The 21,898-nt window shown below is 47.4% G+C and overlaps 1 pseudogene; it reads left to right on the top strand.

Moving 5' to 3' along the window:
- Window positions 1-11,950: 11,950 nt before the first annotated feature.
- LOC125112119 (putative testis-specific Y-encoded-like protein 3) lies at window positions 11,951-21,350 on the top strand (annotated as a pseudogene).
- The last annotated feature ends 548 nt before the right edge of the window (window positions 21,351-21,898 follow it).

Here is a 21,898-nt window from a genome sequence, read left to right as displayed (position 1 = left end):
ACACTCCCTCATCCAGCCAAATATATTTGTTATTCACTGAGCCCAGCAGCTCCTGGCAGGTGGGCAGGCAGGTGATACCTCACTGGTCTTACACTTCAGACAAATCAATTTTTAATTTTATAAAGTTTTTTTTTTAAAAATAAATGCTCAAATTGCACTCTCTAATTTTGATCTTTGAAGCCCACAGCCATCTCCACATTGACCTTAATACAATCCCAGCTCAGAAAGGGAAACTTCTCTGTAACCAGGGGCTCCAGAGCTGCACCAAAAGCCCACGTGGGTGCTGAAAGGGGAGAGATGCTTCCTGCTTCCTTCGCCCCTGAGCGGGGGGTGGTCCTCAAAAGGTCCCACTGTTTGACCGAGTTTCAAGCCAAAGGATTACCTTGTTTCAAGTCTGTTTATATGGCTGATGGAACCAACTCAGTTGAACTCGTTCACTGAGCCCAGAATGTGCTCCTCGCCCATGGGGCCATCTTTCTCCTCTAACTTGGATGGCCAATCATTTCCTCTCTGAAGACAGAACTTCGCTGTTGGTTTGAGGAAAGCCTATCAGAAGAGGTGGTTGGCAAACTGCAAACTCACAGATGCAGCAGTGTCAACCCAATCTAGAAAAGCACCTCAAGTCCTGTTTTGATTGCTGTCTTACACATCTGTGCTGAGTCCACTGCCAAGCGTTCCCTGTCTAAAGAACTCCATTTCCACACACGCCAGATGAGGCTTCAGTACATTAGGGCAACCCGCATAAGAGCACACACCTCTGCAGGATCTCACTTCCTAAAACGCCCACCCTCCTTTACTCTAACACTGCTTCCACCCTCCTGCCTCTTACTGGCAGTGGTCATTCTCTAAGCAGATGTGCAATGTGTACCCATCAGGTACAAAGTAGGGTGGCTCCTAGGGCATCCCTTAGGAGTGGAGTATTCTATACACCGAAATAAAAGGTATATGGAACCCTGGCATCTCAAAGATACATGTGGTGTTTCTGCTTTGTGCATGTTAGGGTTCTGGATCAGATCAAGGAAATGATGATCTTTTTGTACAACTGGAAGAATAATCATGCCTAGGCAGAAAAGGAAACATCATTCTTGTTCCAAGCTACAGGTGCAAAAGGAGAAAAGGAGAGGAAGAAAGAAAGGCTCCTGAGCAAGGTGAAAGCACCACGAAAATCAAAACAGAGGGGATAACTCCTAGAGAAAGCACCCTCTCAGCAGGGCAAGCTGGAATGGCAGGTAATTCACAGCAAAACTGTAAATAGCAGCCCAAAGTCACAAACTGCTGAAAATGATGTGCTGCCTATGTGAAAGCACCAGACAGTGGAAGCAGAGCAGTGGAAATACCTCTGGACAGCAGCTGCAGCCCTGGGCTGGTGGTTTCAGTTACAGGTGTCCACACTACAGGTGTGTCAGACCCGAGAGCCCTGGCAGGGGAGTCCACCGTGAACTAATCTGCAAAGACATCGCATGACTGTGAAGGCCCAAAAGCAAAGCCTGGAAGGTGGTAGCAGGGACACCCTTTGTTAAGCGATCTCCTTATACAGATACGATTTCATTCAAGGCCTATGATCCTTGAATACAGCTAGCTGAGCAAGAAACCAAATAAGGCACTCTGCTTGGGTGATGACTTCACACTGGGGTATAATGGCAGTGCCCCAGTTTGGCTAGGTATTGATCAGTTGCTCATAATGGTTTCTTGCTAACACTAATACCAAAGTCCAGCCCCAAGTCTCCAAAACCTAGCAGCCTTTGAGTGTAGATGCAGGAAACCATAACTTCTGCGTGCCCACTGGGGACCCTGGGTCTCCTGAATACTGACGATGGCCGGCAGAGCTCTTGGCTCAAATTGAAAGTTGAGGACAAGATCTTCTGAGCAAGTTACAAAGTACCTCAGCCTAGGGGAGGGTCTTCAGGCAAACACTGGTGACCTCCCCAGTGACCTCACGATACACCCACCGAGGCAGCCAGTTCAAGTTGTAAGAAGCAGTGAAAGAGCAGTGAAAGTGACAAGGATAGGGACATCTGGTAAGCCAGAAATATGATCTTTGAGTAAGAAACAAAAGCCAAGTCATTGCTGAACATGCAGAATAAACACTGCCCGCACCAGAGCACAGGAGTGAATTCCTCACGCAGGAGATCCATGTCCAGACTTAGCCCTCTAACCTCCTAAATGCTGTTTAATGGAAAAAGGGAAGAGAGAAACAGGCCACATTAGAACAGTGTGGACACTCTTCTTTGAGTGCACCTGTTCCACAGGGAGCCTTGAGATCAGATTAGGGGCAAAGGGTGACCTTGGGATGGGGGACAGATGAAATGCAGCATTTCCAACTTGTTTCCAAAGCTCAAAGGGACAGCCCCAGCTAAGGAACTTCCCTGCTGAAAAGCCCCCAGGCAGAGGGCTCTTCATCCATGAAACCCTGTTTGTAGCTCCAAAAGGTGATGTGCCCATGTAGCCACTGGCAGCAGGACAGCTGAGTCCCCTGTACAAATTTCTTTGTCCTCACCCAGAGTGGTCAGAGCTTTACATCTGCTGCAGTCATGAAAACATTTTATCATTTTTTCACCAGTTCTTTTTTTCCCCCCCTTGGCTAAATCTAGGGATGTTCCAAGTATGTGTGGTGTGCCCAGTTCTCCCACCTTATCCCTATCCAATTCTGGGTGTGTGGTGGGGCTGCCTCTCACAGCTGCTCCAGGTTAACTCAGAGCCTGGGAGCACATTATCAGCAGCTGCTGCACACACGAGGCACCTTGCTAAGAAATTTGGGGGGAGGGGGGTGAAGTTTCTCCAGGCATGAGGTTGGCTGCTGGGTGCAAACAAGTTGTCTGGACTCTAACAGCCACAGCTTCTCATCCCTTCATCCACTTCATAAAAGTAACTCTGTTTCTTCTAGAAGGGAACTCCATGCATCCCCAGGTCCAAACCAGGAATTCCTCCAACTACTAGACCTTCTACCTCCACCTGGGAGGAAATGAGGAAAAGCAGAACCTCTCTCTAGTTTTACCAGGCACCAACAGATAAACCTCATGATGTCCACTTCATCTTTCTTCCAGATCTTGGACTTCCACCACACCGGGGGAGTAGCACAAGACTGATGGGGTGGCCAGGTGAGGTCAGGGAAGCACTGCCCAGAACCAGGAGAGCCAGTATCCCCAGTTCAAACTTTTGCCACAAAGCTGGAAAGATGCAGACTCAATCCCATGCCCATAGCCTGCCCTCACCACTCCCCTGAGCACATCTCCAGAACTGAATGGAGAATGGAGTCAGCTCAGCCATCTCTGGAAATTAAGAGGTAGTCTCTCCCAGTGGTTTCCTGGGGTCACCAAATCTCAGATGTGGACACCACAGCCGGGCCACAATCCATGTTAATAGCTTTACTGTGACCTCCGGTAACTTTGAGGTCACTCTAAGAAAATTCAGATAAGAACAGCACCCCCGCCCCCACCTCAGTCCCCACAACCTCCCCGGGGACCTCTCAGCATCATCCCCAGCATCCAAGTGGGTCCCTCCCAGGGCTCAGGAAGATCAGGAAGTTCTTACCTGGCTCTGCTGGGAGAGGCGCTCATGTGGCCGGGCGGGCCAGGCGCACGGGTCAGCGGCGTCCAGGGCACACAGGCTGCCGGCGACCGCTCAGCACATCTCCCCGGGAGCCCGGCTCTGCGAGCAGGGGAGCCAGTCCCATCCGGGGGAGGAGGAGCGCGAGGACGCCGGAGCCCGGTCGGGCCGAGGGGCTCGAAGCACCCGGGGGCGTCTGCGCTGGGGGCGGGAGCGCTGGGGGAGGAAGCGGAACCCCCTCCCCCTCCGCGGGCTGCGAGGCTCCCGCTGGCTCGGCGTCTACTTGTTACCGCATCGCGTTCCCGCTTTCTATAAATATCTATCTGCCCCCTCCCAGCGCCTGTGCGCTGCTTTCGGTGAGGTCCCCGACTCTACCTCCCGGCTTCCGCTCGGTCTCGGGCCCCCCTCTCCCCCACTCTTCCCGCCTCTCCTCTCTGGCCCCCTCTCTCCCCTCCCCCTCCGTCCCCGGTGAAGCCTGCCGCCTGCCTGGATTCTCCCGGTGTTGCCTCGCTCCAACATTTAGCACTGCAGTGTAACTCGGGGACACGCGACCAGACAGTTCCTTCAAAACCAACCGCTCCTTTAAAACCAGACCATCAAGTTCAGTGCGGAAATCAACCCCAGAAGTGCAGCTCCCTGTGGCTAGGAGGAGATGTTAGCCCATCTGGAAACCAGATCGCCGCATTTCCCGCAAAGCTGTGAACTGGCACGTGGGGAGGGCGAATGGCATTGATTAGCATGAGTCCACAGGTGACCTGCAGGGTCGTCTCCGTGATGGGGCAGAATCTGGATGGGTGGTGTCTAAAGCTTTGTACAAAGCATGACAGGACCCGAGGGGTCCTCTGGTTCCCAGCGCTCCTTTTGCAGATGAGAAAACTGAAGCTCAGAGAGGTGTATGGACTGGCTCAGGATCACACAGCCGGCTGGGGAAGTGGGGACCCTAGTTATGCGATTGTCGGGGAGTGCACGTTTCCAATCTAAAAAAGAACACTTCGGGTGTCCAGTGGCCCCGGAGGGACAGGGTCAGTCTCTTTCATTCACTCTTGTACAGAGCTCTCCTGTCTCAGGGAGGTCATCTGAGCTCAGGAAGAAAACATCCTTAGCCAATTTACAAGTTACCACTCCATTCTCACCAGAACCACTTCTAAAGCCATCCCTTCTTCCAGGAAGGCTGTGAAGAAAGAAAAACACTAAAGGAGCAGCAATGCCTAACCTAGAAAAAAAGTGAAATGACAAATCCTTCTTCATTGCCATCTTCCAGAGACCCAGCTAACAAGATCTGTTTTTAAAACCCCATTTTCCATTTATTTTCCACTTTCTTCTCCAAACTGCACATCATTCTGATCTCTCTCTGACACAGATATTTTCACATTACCCACAAAAGAGAACACATTTTTCCCCATCTATTTCTTACGCCTACACCAAAATACTACCTGGCAGTATCAGCCTATAAATCAAAGGGGCTTTCTCACTGGAAGACTGGTGAGGGGGTCATAGCATTAATTCCCTTCCCGGAAGATGTTATTGTCCCTGGCAGAGTCTTCTCACAAATGTCCTTCCCTGGGGCACGTCATGACTCAAAGACAGAGCTCCTCTGGACCTGCTTCTCGGCGCGATGGTATGTGGTGTCAGCCACAGCTCTTTGCTGCCGGGCTAGGTCCAGTATTTTACATGCACTCGTATACTCTCTTTGGGGAAATTACAGTAGGTATTACACAGTTGTGTGCACCCAGATACCTCGGAGCAATGTGAAACCTCCCCTTGATGTTATATGGAAAATCAAGAAGGGGTCCTTTGTCAAATGCCACTGAGAAGCAGGTAACAGAGTGAAGAGTGAAGTCCGGATTTGTCAACTTGGACAATTTACTATCTCTCTATGCCTTATTTCCCTTGATGAAAAATGGAGAAAGTAACTGACCCTGCCTCGGGAGTAAGTTAAATTCTGAAAGCAGACTGCCTGAGACTCGATGCATCTTCATATTGTTCATATTGCTATTCAGGACCACGTGAATAGCATACCTACACTTACTAGCTAGGAAATGACCAAGTTGCTTAATTCCTCCCTACTTCTCTCTTAATCCAAGCTATCTTAATCTCCAAAATGGGGATCATAATGTCCTTTGGACATGGGACTGCTGAGAGGATTAAATTAAATAGTGCATGTCAAACACCTAATGTGGTGCCTGATACATAATAAACATTCGAGGTATTTTAGTTCTGACCTCTTCATCTTCAGTCCCTAAATATGTGATCCTGAACAAGTTACTTTTCTAAACCTCATAGGGTTGCAAAGATTAACACATCTCTAAATTATCTGGCACATAGGAAGTGCTGAATATATGTTAATTACCTCCTTTCCCTTTTGAAACTGCTTAAAATTTATTTTTACCTGGAAGCATTCCCACCCCATCTCAATCACTCATGATCCCACTCATCCTTTAGTTATACCAATTTGTTTCATTTAAATGTATTTACATCTTTCTCACATTCCCTCATTTACTTAGCAAAAATTTCTTAAACACTTACTTGCTGCCAGGCACTGTGCTCTGCTCTGACATGCATATATTTCTTTGGTATGATTTTAAATTCCTAGGAGCTGGGAATGTGTTTTCCATGTGTTTTAATCGTTCACCACCTCCTACAGAGGTGGTCATAGTCAGAGAGTCATCGAGCTGGAGGGAGGCCTAGAGATGATATTGGTCAACATTCTCATCTTACAGCCCAGAGAGGATAATTGACTTTTAAAGCTAAAATGATGATGGTTTCTTGCCTTTCTTATCCAGTGCTCTTTGAAGTATGCAAACATTTTTTGCCATCTGTTCCATGAACACCAGTTCCTCAGAATGGTAACAGGTGGCACTCCAATAGGTGGCACTCCAAAGGGTTCTGTGGCCAAGTGTGTTTGAGAAATAAAGGATAGATAGATAGATAGATAGATAGATAGATAGATAGATAGATAAATGGTTTATAAAGTAAACCATGTTTTATTTTGTTGGGTTTTTTTCCCTGCAAGACTTTCTCGAGCCCTTATTATGTTTATGAGTATTGTGAATTTCCAAGGGCTTTCGTGTACCTCACGTGTTCAATTAGTTCAATCAAGGAAACCCTGTCTCATAAAGCATTTGGGGACCTAGGGATCTAAGACACAGATTTAGGGAACACGATGCTGCATCCTGGAAGTGCAGCCAACCAATGTGACTGCTCGTTGGTGTGACATCCAGAGAGGAGTCTAGTGTCAGATTCTGGGTTGTCCAGTCAGCCCCCTTTCCAGGTCTAGGAGCTTGTCTTATAGATGCAATCCTCAGATAAAGGGGGCACGTGTCACTGATGGGTCCCCCCTTCCCTGAGCAACTTGCTTGACATAGGGAACAGGACAGACTCATCACAGCTACGGGGAAAGAGTTCCTCCTTTCCTGCTTTCTGTCAGAGCAAAGTTTCCAGGCTGCTTGGGCTGCAGAGTAGAGTGGTTATGAACATGGGCTTTTGAGCTAGATGGTTCTAGATATCAGTCCCCTCTTTGTTTCTCACGAGCTTTCGGATGTGTGTTAAGCAAGTTGCTGAACTTCTTAAGTCCCAGTTCTTTCAGTTATAAAATCAACGTAATGGCTTCTTCTCTGTAAAAACGCCAAATGGCAGTTACGGCCGGTGCTGTGGGAGGGCCGGTGCTGTGGGAGGGCCGGGGCAGGGGAGGGGGGGTGGCTGGAATACGAGGCTGAGGTGACTTCTGTGGAGGCTTCCAGCAGCATTCAAGATCCAGATCATGGCTGGTGCTGGGGCTGAGGCCGAGGCCGCAGAGCTCTCTGAGGCAAGGTGGAAGACAAGGGGTGGCTCCCTGTCACCAAGATGGGCCACTGGTCAAAGACATGAAGGTCAAGGTCAAGATCAAGGCAGAAGAGTCCTTGACTCTTCTCTTTACCCATCAAGGAATCTGAAATCATTGACTTTGTCCTGGGCACATCCCTCAAGAAGGAAGATTTGAAGCTTATGCCTGTGTAGAAGCGGGTCTATGCTGACCAGAAGACCAGGTTCAATGCATTTGGGGAGGACAACAGACATGCTGCTTGAGGTATCAAGTGATCTAAGGAGGTAGCCACTGCCATCTGAGGGGCCACCATTCTGGCCAAGCTCTCCATCGTCCCCAAGCAGCAAGGCTACTGGAGGAACAAGATGGGAAAGCCCCATAGTGCCCCTTGCAAGGTGACTGGCTGCTGTGGATCCAGGCTGGTGCACCTAATCCCTGTCTCCAGAGGCACTAGCATCATCTCAGTCCCTGTGCCTGAGAAGCTATGACGATGGCCAGAAGTGACAACTGCTACATCTCTGCCAGGGGCTGCACTGCTATCCTCAGCCAGTTCTCCAAGGCCTCCTTTGGTGCCATGTCCAAGACCTACAGTTATTTCACTCCTGACCTCTGGAAAGAAATGTCATTCACCAAGTCTCCTTATCAGGAATTCACTGACCACCTTGTAAAGACCCACATCAAAGTTTCTTTGCAGAGAACCCAGGCTCCAGCTGTGGCCACCACATCGTTTTATATGAGAAGAATAAAGTGGATGAAGCCAGTTTTCAAAAAAAATCAACATAATGATGCCATATGGAAATGTTAGTGCATTCAACCTTGTGGCACTGTGCCTGGTGCAGAGTTAGCACCCCAAAACTCAGGCAGTATTACTAAGCATGACAATAATGTATAGCAAGGTAGTTGTAGCTCTTAGTTGTCAACAGAGAGTGTGGTGATCCAGCTGAACCCCAAACCTCAGTCCTTCTCTTCTTCCCTCTCACTTCATGCAAGGTTATACCAGTTACAGTCACATCATCAACTGCTCTGCTCCCTTAGAGCTGGGAGGAAAAGAGTACGACATTCTCTCTGAGCAAGCTCAGAAATGAGCTAAAAAAGATGCTGGTCACTAATATAATTAAGAGCTTCCTTTAGTTGAGCAGCTACTAAACACCAGATACTATGCTAGGTGATTCTTCTTTCCATTTCTATTCATTATCTATTTGTATCTATATCTCTCTGGACTCCTTACAAACTTTTTTTTTTTTTTTTGGTCTTTTTAGGACCCCACCCAAAGCATATGGAAGTTCTCAGGCTAAGGGTTGAATCGGAGCTGCAGCTGCCAGCCTATACCACAGCCACGGCAATGCGGGATCTGAGCTGCCTTTGAGACCTACACCACAGATCGTGGCAAAGCAGATCCTTAACCCACTGAGCGAGGCCAGGGGTTGAACCGGAGCCCTCATCGATACTAGTCAGGCTCTTTACTAGTACTGAGCCATGATGGAAACTCCAGACTCCTTACAAACTTGAAGAGGGGGGTATATGTCTCCCAATTGTGAAAAATTTATTTTTAAAAACTAAGGTTCACGTTTTAGATTCCACATATGTGATATCATATGGTATTTGTCTTTCTCTTTCTGATTTACTTCACTTAGTATAAGAATCTCTAGTTGCATCTATGTTGCTGCAAATGGCATTTTTTTTTCTTTTTATGGCTGAGTGGTATTCCACGGTGTATATGTGACACAAATGAACCTATCTACAGAACAGAAACAGACTCAGAGATATGGACAACAGACTTGTGGCTGCTAAGGAGGAGGGGGAGGGAATGAGATGAAGAGTTTGGGGTTAGTAGATGCAAACTATTACATTTAGACTGGATCAGCAAAGAGGTCCTACTGTACAACGCAGGGAACTATATCCAGTTCCTCGTGATAGAACATGATGAAAATTGACTCAACGTTATAAATCAACTATATTTTAAGTGAAATTTTTTAATTTAAAAAATCTTAAACACCCCCTCCCCTGAGATTCAGAAAGTTTATGTGGCAAGAGACCAAATTCATCCAATGGCAATGAACTTCCCTCTTCCCTGCAGCCATTTCTGTCCTCCGGCCCAGAGGCATACAGTGCACTAGAACCCGCAGTATGGGATGTGGCTTGGGCTGCAATTATTTCTCTCCTGTATGGAAGGGGCAGTTGTGAAAGAGATGTTAATTAATGCCCAATTAAGTCAGAAATGGAGCTGTGAAAATTCCTTTCTCAATTGTCTTCCCCAAGGGCTCATTCACTAGGCTCTGCCTGTCAGGCTAGAATATGCAAGGGACACAGGGTTCCCATCAGCCCACTAGAAGGAACTATGCCTCACAACATGTGTAAGTTGAGTCATTCTGCTGTATACCTGAAGGTTATACAATGCCGTGTGTCAAGTACATCTCAGTAAAATGGAAAATTAAGTAAATTAATAAATGGAACTGTGGTATCACCTGATCAGAGAGGACATTTGAGTCAAACAGAGAAAGGAAGACATAATTTCTTCCTGCTGGTAGTAGGAAGCCAGGCAGCCAGCACCAGGACAGGGAATTCACGCTTCCTCTTCCCCTTTCACGCTCACCCAAAATATCGTTTCAGATTCCTCCACACCCACCTTATCCTTCATCTCCAACAAGAAAGCCATGCCTGGGGTGAACACGTGACTCTAGCCAAACTAAATATTCTTGATAATAACAAGTTGCTCTTCCCTGCCCGCTCCTGATGGGGTCAAGTCAAAGCACCAGACACCCTCGGCTGCAGCCTTGGCTGAGAAAAGGGCTGATTCTGTGTCCTCCAGGAGGTCAGAACCCTAAGGGCGGCCATGACCGACCCCAACTTCTGGCAGAAAACACGACTAGGCTTTTTTTTTTCCTTCAAGGGGATTTGGAGAGAAACCAAGCTAATAAGAGTGAAAAGGCAAGAGGGAAGAAGAGAGAAAAGCTTTGATATTTCCTCAGGCAAAATACAACAAGAAACTTCTGCAATAAAAATTACACCCACACGGCTGAGATGGGAGGGGGTAGAACCACTCGAAGTCCACATGCATCAGAGAAACCTCCCGTGTCTGTGGTTCTCAGCAGTATTTGCTGTGCGGCTGTGTGGCTGTGTGTATTAAGGGGCAGGAGTTCGGGGTGGGTATAACACCAACATTTTATAGTAACTACTAAAATGCACCAGATTTTGTACTGAAAGCTACCACTATAAGATTTCCTGCCATCCTCACAGTAACCTGTGAAGTTAATTTCATGGTCCCCATTTTAGAGACGAGAACACTGAGTTTTACGAAAGGGTTAAGCAACCTGTCCAAAGCCACGAGGCTAGTATTTGATGTGGAAATCTAATCGTTATGACCAATAATCATCCCAGCTACCTCACATTTCAAACATATTCTTACTGGATAACAAACAATCTGTGAGGTATGTCCAACGCTTCTCCCAGTTTGCACAATGAAGAAACGGAGGCTCAGGGAAGGGAAGTAATGCTATTAAAGTCATACAGGTAGAAAATGACATAGTTGGGACTTGACATTAAGGCTTATTCTAGCACCGAGTCATGCTAGCAAAGAGGGACTTTTCAGATCTGGGGATCCTGATGCTGCTAAGAATCAGAAAACATGTCACTCCTCGAACATTGCCCCTGATAAATTTCTATGGCCAAGCCGGTCACCGCAAACAACAAATGCTAAAGGTGGGGGCGGGGGGTGGGGTGGGAGGAGCCACAGAAGAAGCCCTGGGATTTCCAGTCACTAGGCAGGTGTTCCAGGAGCTGGAGCCTCTCTGTTTCTGTCTTCAAGCCAAATATTCAGTTTTTTCCTGTTTAGAAAAAATATGAAAGATTAATGACGAAAAAATAAAAGCATATCCTGGGATTCCCATTTTCTCATTTTGGCATAGCGGTAACAAACCCGACCAGTACCAATGAGGGTGTAGGTTCAATCCCTGGCCTCAGTCAGTGAGTGGGGATCTAGCATTGCTGTGAGCTGTGGTGTAGGTCTCAGACATGGCTCAAATCTGTCATCACTGTGGGTGGGCCAACAGCTGCAACTCTGATTCGATACCTAGCCCGGGTTCTTCCATATGCTGTACGTACAGCCCTTAAAACAAAACAAAAGACCAATAGAAGCATATTCCAGCAATGCTGGATCCAAACCTCGTCTGCAACCTACACCACAGCTTAACCCACTAAGCAAGGCCAGGGATCAAACCCATGTCCTCATGGGTGCTAGTTGGGTTTGTTAACTGCTGAGCCACAACAGGAACTCTATTGAAAGCATATTCTTACATAGCTCTTAACAAATTTCAGGCCCTGTTTAAAAAGATGTACATTTTATTTACTCATTGAATCTGGAGTCATGCTAAGAGGTAAGTATATTATTATCACCATTTTTTTGATGAGAAAAATAAGGCACAGAGAGGTGAGGGAATTTGCCCAAGATGACATTGCTAGGAAAGGCAAGGAAAGGACTTAAACCCAGGGAGTCTGGTGCCAGAGTCCAAGTGCAAAAGAGCTTGCGGCTATCCAGGAATTGTTAGCAATTCCTGGATAGCAGACAAGGGAGACCACAGCAGACAAGGGAGACCCCGGGCGTAAATGCCTGCATCTGAGGGAGGGGTGCTCTGGGGCCATCAGCCACCCTCTGGCAAGCTGGTCTTCGCCTGTGGGCACTTGGCTAATTCCTCTGCCCGTCTCCCTGCCAGAGTCACCAGCTGCCCCTTGTCAGCCCAACACAAAGAGAAGCCAGATTGGCTGGGGGAGGAGCCATGGTGCCTCTCCCTCCTCCTGCCAAGCTAGGGACTTCTCTCCCCCTCCCCCTCCTCCTGGGAGTGCCCATCTGGCCTGTATCAGCCGTGTACGGATGCTTTGAAAAGCCTGCTTTCAAGTGAGAGCAATGGGATTCGGTCCCCTGAACCATGTCTGTTAATCCAATCAGGGGCATTTTCCTTGACTACAGGCATCTCCCAACTCTGCAGGGTCTGCTGTAGGCTTTGAAACACGGCTCCACCAGGAGTCCAGCCACAGAGAGGGATCAGGCCATCTAGGCCTTTCTTTGGGAGCACATTTGACCTCTGGGATTTTAGGATGGCTTCCTCCACCCTTTCTTTCCCCCACTCGGTGTTGTGGCACATTGTTGAAAAAATAGAGGCAAAAGGATATGGGTGGGGTATGGAAAAGTGGCAGCCTGAGATGGTGGGTAAATATAAGCCCAGGGCCAAGAAAGCCCAAACTCAAGTCCAAAGTTTGCCGGAAACAAGCTGTCTGAACTTTGGAAAACAATTTCCCTCCCTCAGGCCTCAATTTTCTCATCTATAAAATGGGAGAGTTGGATTAGATGGACCTTATGAGATTCATTCCAAATCACATGAAATGGGAAGACTCCTCTGAGGGGCATTTTTCCAAGAAGAGAATGGGAAGGAAGCTGAGGTTGTTCTCCATCCCCAGGCTACTTCCCCTGGAACATCTCCTAAATCTCTAATACACAGAACTCCCGTCTGACATCTGATGTGACACAGTGGGCTCTGGGCAGCCTGCAGATCCTAATTCCAGAGGAGTGACCACAGAACTCCCCTTTGACTCCAAGCACCAAGTTCTCAGAGTCCGGCTTCTAAAAAATGTCCTGTCCCAGGCTCCCTGGTCCTCTCAGCTGAGCCTCCTTGGCTGCCAATCTTAGATCTTTATTTGCCTTTGACTGACTGTGCTTTTCTCTTCTGATCTATACAAAGAAAAAAACCTGATGGATCCTTACAGGGTACCAAGCAATTAGCTAATCAGAAGTCTGGTTAATAAGCTTGCAAGCTGAAGTGTCTCACAGAGAAAAATCTACCAGACTCGTCAAGCACATCAGGCTCTAACCCTGACAGGCAGTGGCTAGTGAGGATGGTGCGGTTAGATGATTTATTTTTAAAAGGCTTTTTCTGGTTCTAATTTCCCCTAGTCGGAAGGAAATGAGATGAGGCTAAAAAGAATACCAAGTCGGAGCATGTGAGAAAAAGCAGAATTTGGAAACCAACATGGTATCTTGGGTTGTACTGTAGATCTCAGGGCTGGGTGCTGGGTCTCTCTCTCTCTCTCTTTTTTTTTTTTTTTTTTGCTTTTCAGGGCCGTCCCCATGGCATATGGAAGTTCCAAGGTTAGGAGTCAAATTGAAGCTACAACTTCTAGCCTACACCACAGCCACAGCAACGCAGGATCAAAGCTATGTCTGTAGCCTACATACACCACAGCTCATGGCAACACCAGATCCTTAACCCACTGAACAAGGCCAGGGTTCGAACCAGCAACCTCATGGTGCCTGGTCAGACTTGTTTCGGCTGCGCCATGACAGGAACTCCGTGTCTTTATTGGATGCCTTCTTCCAGCATTAAGTATAGCACCAAACACCAAGGAGTGATCAATAAAACCTTTCAGTAACAAAGACTGGTGATGAAATGCCCTGTCCTTTGTCAAAATCCCATTGCTCATTCTCTGCTACCAGGTGCTTCGCCTAATGACAGGGGCCACCAGAATTGGAGTTTGGCTTCAGGGCATTTGCAAACAAAGAGTCTAGACCCCAATAGTTAAGACTTCTGCCATGGTGGAGGCCTGTGCTTGGGGACAGACATGGCAGCAGATAAAGAGAAAAGCCCATCCAAGCAGATGGTACATGACATCTGGAGGGGATGGTGACAGGCACTAGGCAGTAATCCAAGCAGGGAGGTCCCCAAACAGGAGATGCTCTAAAAGATGGAGAACAATGACAACAACAGGAGGTCTGTGGGGTGCCCAATATCTGCAGCCCACTCCAGAAAGGGCTAGTGAGAACAAACAAGGGACCTAGCCTAGAAAAGCTAGGTATGGGGAAATTTACAAAATCAGGACCATTTACAGATGAAAAAACTAAAAACCAAGGTTCCATCACTGGCACGTGGCAGAGCTGGGGTGCTAACTCAGATAGCCAGAGTCCAGATACTGGATAGCTAACCGCTCTATGACTGCCTCCCAGAGCAAGGCTGGACCTACATGTGCAGGCAGTTTGGGGGCCTGACAGGGACAGGGATGTCATTACAGAGTCAATCTTGGAAAATGTTTACCGATAGCCTGTAAACTAATATGTGAAGGGCCTTTCCTGTGGGTCCTAATGGGATACTACAGACTTGAAAGGCACACAATGAGAATCAGAAGTAAACCCCCAATGCAGTGAAGAGATACTAAGGAGAGCCTCTAGTAACTCTAATTCAATTCAAGTGTCCAGGCGCAGACAGTTTCATCCCAGAGTGCCGAAGTAATATTCCAAATGCAATCTCAGGCCAAGAGTAATTCTGAGAAATTATGGGAAAGGGAAAGACCAAAGCCCTGAGCTCAACTGTGGTTACCAGAAAAGCAGAGATAGAAGACTTGATAACAAAGTCCTGGGAGAGATGATTAAATATTTAACTTTATGCTAACAAAGCGAAGTCAACCTAGAGTCCCTAGGAACCAGTCATACCAACAGAAATTAACTGTTTAGATAGACTTACTATGGAGGTCAAATTTTCTCATTAAATCCTTGTGTATATCTCTCATTCATTTAACAAACATTAAATGAGAATCTGCATGTGGGATAACATCAGTTAACAAGACAGACATCTATTCATGCACACTTATATTCATTGCAGCATTGTTTGCAATAGCCAAGATATAGAAACAACCTAAGTATCCACAGATAGATGAATGGGTGAAAGAAATGTGATGTATACATACAATGGAACATTACTCAGCCATAAAAAAGGTCAAGCTGGAGTTCCCGTCATGGCGCAGTGGTTAACGAATCCGACTAGGAACCATGAGGTTGCGGGTTCAGTCCCTGCCCTTGCTCAGTGGGTTAATGATCTGGCGTTGCTGTGAGCTGTGGTGTAGGTTGCAGACGTGGCTCGGATCCAGCGTTGCTGTGGCTCTCGCGTAGGCCCGTGGCTACAGCTCTGATTAGACCCCTAGCCACAGGAGCGGCTCAAGAAAAGGCAAAAAGACAAAAAAAAAAAAAAGGTCAAGGCTTCCTTGCCATTTTTGGACAACATGCATAGAAATTAAAAGAGTTTTATGCTAAGTGAAATAAGTCAGATAAAAAAAAATGCTGTATGATTTTACTTACATGGGGAATCTTAAAAACAAAGCAAGTAAACAAATAAAAAACAACATAACTAGACTCATAAGTACAGAGAATAGACTGTGGTTACCAGAGGGAAGAAGGTTGGGGGTAGGCAAAATGGGTGAAGCGGATCAAAGAAATGATTCACAGACACAGAAAGCAGACTTGTAGCTGCCAAGGGGGAGAGGGGAGGGAGTGAGATGGACTGGGAGTTTGGGGTTAGTAGATGCAAATTATTACATTTAGAATGGATGAGCAATCAGGTCCTACCATATATAGCACAGGGAACTATATCCAATCTCTTGGGATAGGCCATGGGAAGATACTACAAAAAAAAAAAATGACTTGATCACTTTTCTGTACAGCAGAAATTGGTACAACATTTTAAGTCAAATATGCTTTGATAAAAAATAAGATTTAGGAGTTCCCATCGTGGCGCAGTGGTTAACGAATCCGACTAGGAACCATGAGGTTGCGGGTTCAATCCCTGGCCTTGCTCAGTGGGTTAACGATCCGGCATTGCCGTGAGCTGTGGTGTAGGTTGCAGACGCGGCTCGGATCCTGCCTTGCTGTGGCTCTGGCATAGGCTGGTGGCTACAGCTCCAATTAGACCCCTAGCCTGGGAACCTCCATATGCCACGGGAGCGGCCCAAGAAATGCCAAAAAAAAAAAAAAAAATTTTTAAATGTATAAGCTCCCATTTATAAAATAAATATGTCATTGGTGTGTAATGTACAGCATGGGGGTATAGTCAATAACATTGTATTAAATTTGTATGGTGACAGATGATAACTAGCCTTACTGTGATGATCATTTTGCAATGCATATAAATGTCAAGTCACTATGTTTTACACCTGAAACTAATATAATATTTTAATTATACTTCAGTGAAAAAAAATCCTTGGAAGAGACTCGGTGAGAGAAAACAAAATTTCGGATAACTGCTAAGAAGAACATAAAGCTCAGCCACAGACGAGAGAGTGAATATGAGTGAATCATTACCTGCTAGTGATAATTAGCCAGAATGATGGGAAGCTTCATAAGGGTATTTGAGCTGAGGCTGGGATGGAGCCAGGTATGTGGGGAGCTGGGGGGAAGCTGCTGTCCCAGGAAGAGGAAATAGTAAGTGCAGAGTTCCAGATACCGGAGTGAGTTTGGCATGTTTCAGAAACCAAAAAGGCCCCCATGTCTGACCTACTGCAAGGGAAGGAGACATTGCGGGAGATGCACAGGGAAGTAGGCAGCTTTGCAAAGCTTTGTAGGCTGCAGTCAGTTCAGATTTTGTCCTCGGTGAAATGGGAAGCAAGCGAACAACTGAAGCAGGAGAATGACATGATTCATATTACTTTTTAGAAGAAGGCTCCTGCTGCTCTGCAGAGAGCCCTTTGGAAGCAGAGCCCAAGAGGCACAGGAAACCATTCAGAGACCTGATGCATTTGTTTAGGGGAGAGGAGTTCGTGGCTTGACCTGGGGTGGTCCCAGTAGAGGGGGTTCAGAGGGTGAGATTCAAGGTATATTTTGGAGAAATAGTATCCTCAGCTTTTGAAGAGGTATACATTTATTTTTAATTTTCATGTTGGAGCTCTCTAGAGTAGAATTCTAAGGGAGTACTACTAGAGCTTTGGCCTTGGCCGCCTCCTATTCCTCCACACTTCGCACCGCCCTTTAGGGTTATGACCTGCACGATCGCTTTTGGTATATTGTCTCCCTTATGGCCACCCCAGTAACAGGGCTAATTTGGCTCCCATATTTGTGGACTGCAGCTCTGACTGGATACAACAGACTTGCTTTGTAGCCAATCTCTGAGGGATGGGGGTTTAAGAGGACAGGCAGTCAGCAACCAACTAGTGCATAATGGCTGTTGCAAAGGGGACTCCAGTACCAGGTGAGCATTTATGGGCGTCTGGCCTATTTCACTATGTTTACAGTCTAATTGGGTTTCTCAATCATTCCCATGGCTTCTAAGCCACAGGCTTGGTTGGCCTACTTCTTCCTAGACTGTGTACCAGTTTTTTGTTTGTTTGTTTTTTTCCTGTATCACCCACAAAAGCAGCCTGGATGCATGAGGCTCTTTCATTAACTGGGCACAGAAAATTTAAGCTATCACTAGACCCACAAAGAGTGACGCCAGCCTCTGCAGTGAGAAAAATTGTTTTCAGAGGATCTGAGGTGCTCCTCTTCTTCTCAAAAGGCCTGAGAAAGAAAGGTCTATCAGGAGGGGGAAAAAAAAACTTTTATGAAATTCAAAGATTATATAAAGGGCCAGCCAGTCTTACGCCAAGAAACTAACTTCTAATTTCACTGGAGCTTCAATTACTGCATCTATGCCAGGAACCTATTCCTTTTGTTAAGAATCTGGCATCTTTATTACCCTCACCCCCGCAAAAATGATTAGTTTACTCTGGAGACACAGAGTCATGCAGGACAATAATCCCAGCAGACAAATGGGAGGAGACAGCAATAATAAATATTCCTGCTGAAAGAGCATAAAGGAAGCAAAAGCTTGGAGCAACTCAGGAGCACCAGCTGCTTATTAATAAAGACAATGATAACAGGATTCCTTGGCCAGGCTGCAAACACAGCTTTTAGTTACAGTAGTCAAAACCCGAGTTTTTGGTCCTTGTTTTATTACCATCATTTAGTAAGCCGTTGGTGTCCACTCCCAGCACAGACATTTTTCTCTAGTACCAGAAACACAAAGCTTTTTTCTCTGAATTCCCAAAGTCTCCCAATCCTGTGGCCTGTTTTCTTCTCAATTTTCTCCTGACTCAAGATTGTCTGATTCTTTTTTTTTTTTTTTGTCTTTTTGCCATTTCTTGGGCTGCTCCTGCAGTATATGGAGGTTCCCAGGCTAGGGGTCAAATTGGAGCCATAGCTGCCGGCCTACACCAGAGCCACAGCAACTCGGGATCCAAGCCACATCTACAACCTACACCACAACTCATGGCAATGCCGGATCCTTAACCCACTGAGCAAGGCCAGGGATCAAACCCGCAACCTCATGGTTCCTAGTCGGATTCATTAACCACTGAGCCATGACGGGAACTTCATGATTGTCTGATTCTTTTGCTACCCAGAGAAAGGGAACTTTCTTTCCAGAAAGGCTTTAAGGATTGCCTCTTAATTATTAAGCCCTGTTCTGTCTGAGGGTTGGGGTGGAGTATACCATTATGAAAATGAAGATGGTAAAAGAAACCTTTTCTTTTTAATTCCATTTATTTGTCAATAGCAAAGACAGCAACCATTTTCTTTTTAACTCAATTCCATTTGTTGATCACAAGCTTCAAGGTTTATAAGTGAGATAGCTCCCTCAAGAAACTTGCAATCCAGTAAGAGGGTTGCTTACTCTTGAACAAATCCTGAACAAAGCACAGGATTATAGTTTAAGTGTGAAATAAATTGAATGAAATCGAGGGATCCTATGAGCTATACGATGGTAGCATGTAAGGTGAAAGTTTTTTTTCTTTTTGGCTGCAGCATGTGGAAGTTCCCAGGCCAGGGACTGAACCCAAGCCACAGCAGTGACTTAAGCCAATGCACTGAAAATGCTGACACTTAACCCACTTTGCCACAGGGAAACTCCTTGAGGTGAGTCTTAACAGTTGGAACTGAAGGAGGGAATAGTTCATTTTCCCCCAGAAAATGGGGGAAGAAATTGTATTAATTCTAGCTCTATTAGGGACAGCTGGGCATTCTTGGGCCCATAGCCTGAAAACATGTATAATTCAGAAAAGGATTGTCTGAATTAAGGGAAGTCTTACCAGGAAAGTCTTCTCTTCCCTGAACACAGAGATGTAAAATTCCAGGGGGCAGGTAAGAATATTGAGAAAAAGTAAGCTTCACTATTTTAGGAAATCTGTTCATTTTCTGAGAATAACTGGAGGTTACAGGCATTAGAATCCCATTCACCAGGGGAGAGAGCTGGCAAGCATGACCTGAGTTCCTGTTAAGTGGGCAGGGTTTGGAGCCAACATTTTAATCTTGAGGAGATTACGGGGAATTATGCAGGGTAACAGATAGACTTTAGAACTGGGAGTGCGGTCCAGAGTAAGAGTCCCATTTGGGGCCTGAAACAAAGTGAGGAATTCAAAGGGGACTTCCTCAGAGCTGTCAGCATCCAAACTCAGCCCATCACATCAGATACTCATTTCTGTGTAGCGATAGGTCTCAATGCCAAGCCCCACCAGATGGTAAGACTGAGCTGATGACTTTTTTTCTGCCCTAAGCAGGTGATGCCCAGTGTGTGGAGCGTCAGGGATGAGAAAAGCAGGGGAAAGGGACCAGGCAAACTTCTTTTTCTTCTGGCAATGTCTGACGGTGTGCACCCAAGGGCTCCTGCTACAGGACAGCAAAGCCTAGGAGAATACTTATTTGAGACCTTACCAGGCTCACAAGAGCAAAGAGATAAGAGACAAGGAAAAAAAGAAAAAGAAAAAAAAAAAAGAGGAGAGGGAGGTCTTACCTACCAGAGGGTCAATATTGGTTGCAATAGTGGATTAGGGTTAGGGTTAGGGTTGCAAAATTGCAAAATTGAGCTTTGGGCCGGACTTGAAGTGAGGAACGTAAACCTGGGACTGTACCATTGGAGCCCTTGAGGGAGAGCAAGGAGTGTACAAGGCGAGGGGCAAGGTCACTGACATGGTACCAAATTGGCTGCCCCACCGTTTCCCCGCCCCCTTACCGTCAGAAGCAAAAGCAAATTTTCTCCGCAAGAAATATTTTCCAGACCGCGCCCGTCTGTCTTCTGCCCGTGCTCCTTGCCAGGATGGCTGCCAACAGCCCCGCCGCCCTTCTCTTGGAACCCGCAGTGTCGCCCGCGCTGAGCCCCGAGCCCCTCCAGGCCATAGGCTCCTGCAGGTGGTGCTGACGAAGGTGTGGGGGGCCTGGAAACCGCCGCGCGCCGGTTCCCGCGGCTGGAGCCCGAGACGTCTGGGGACATGGGTACCCTGAGCCCGCGGCCGGCTGTGGACCTCCCCGCCTGGCCCGGAGCACCGGGAAGCCACCTCCGTCCGGCACCACTGACCAGAGCCTGGAAGACAGCCTTGTCTGCGATGTTGCCCCAGAAACCTGTGGCGCATAAGATGCGCCGCTCTGGCTGGAGCCAGTGGGAAGGCCAAGGAAGGGAAGACTGAGGAGGGCGCCATCTTCATGGAGGGGGAAGCAGCCCGTGGGAGAGGAGATGGAGGCGGCAGAGAAACTGGTGAGGGAGAAGAAGCTGGAGGTGGGAGCAGAGGCATCGGAAGGCCCGGGTCCCTTAAACTTTGGTGGCCCAGTTGTGGACCCACTGGAAGCCATCCAGTGGGACCCGGAGGCCGTGAGTGCCCAGGTGGCCAGGGCCTGCCTGCACCTGGAGTGCAGGTTTGGACGCATGGGCTGGTTGCACTTAGCCGGAAGGAGCTTCATCCTCCAGAATATTCCAGGCTTCTGGGTCACTGCCTTCCTGAGTCCCCCCGCAGGTGTCAGCCATGATCAGCCCCTGATAGGAAGACATGCTAGGCCGCCTGATGAATTTGGAGGTGAAGGAGCTTAGGCACAGCAGGGCAGGCTGCAAGTTTAAGTTCAGTTTTTGGAGCAATCCCTAATTCTGGAACAAGGTAATCGTGAAGTAGTATGAGTGCAGATCCTCAGGCCTGCTGGTGTCAATCGCAAATCTCTTCTGCTGGCAGTGGGTCCAGGAGCTTCCAGCTCTGGCCACAGGAATCAGGACACTGTCTGCAGCTTCTTCAACTGCTTTTCACAGCACAGCCTCCCACAGGTAGACAGCGTTGCTGAAGTTATTAGAGAAGACCTGCGGCCCAACCCCTGCAGTACTACCTGTTGGGGGATAGGCCTCACAGAGCCAGGAGAGGCCTAGCAAGGTGGCCCACAGAGGCCCCTCCTAGGCCCTAGTGGTTTCCAGTCTGGCTACGTCCCACCCTGGGACCTGGCCCCTACGTAAGACTTCTCGAGGACCTGTGCTCAGGCCAGCCATGGCATTCTGCTGTCTGCTTTCTCTTCCATGTTCTCTGACCCCTTTGGACTTCAGTGAACTCATTTCCAAGATTGTGGCCTTCATGGCCAAGCTCATCTGTTTCCATGCATTCCATGACTGTCACATGCCATGGTGTCTACCCAAGCACCCAGTGCCATGGACATGCACTGCCATCATCTTCATGGCCTGGACCTGTCTTTGGTCATGACCTTCCCTCCCTTTTTTGCCATGGGCACCCACAAGTCATCTCTAGGAGGACCAGTGCCTATTCTTTCAAGGCCACAACCTGCTGGGTTTCATATTTATGCTGACCCCACACCTGGCTGTGGCAAGCTAACTATCATCATCCAAGATGAAATGAGTGCATTTGGTGCTGGCTATCAACCAGACTTGGACATTCCAGGTCCTCAGGACTGAAGGCCAGGCTACTGGATTGTGGGGCATCTAGCAGAATGGGCACAGACAT

The sequence above is a fragment of the Phacochoerus africanus genome, chromosome 11, assembly GCF_016906955.1.
Source record: "Phacochoerus africanus isolate WHEZ1 chromosome 11, ROS_Pafr_v1, whole genome shotgun sequence".
Lineage (NCBI taxonomy): Eukaryota > Metazoa > Chordata > Mammalia > Artiodactyla > Suidae > Phacochoerus > Phacochoerus africanus.
This window is presented reverse-complemented; position numbering and strand designations above follow the sequence as displayed.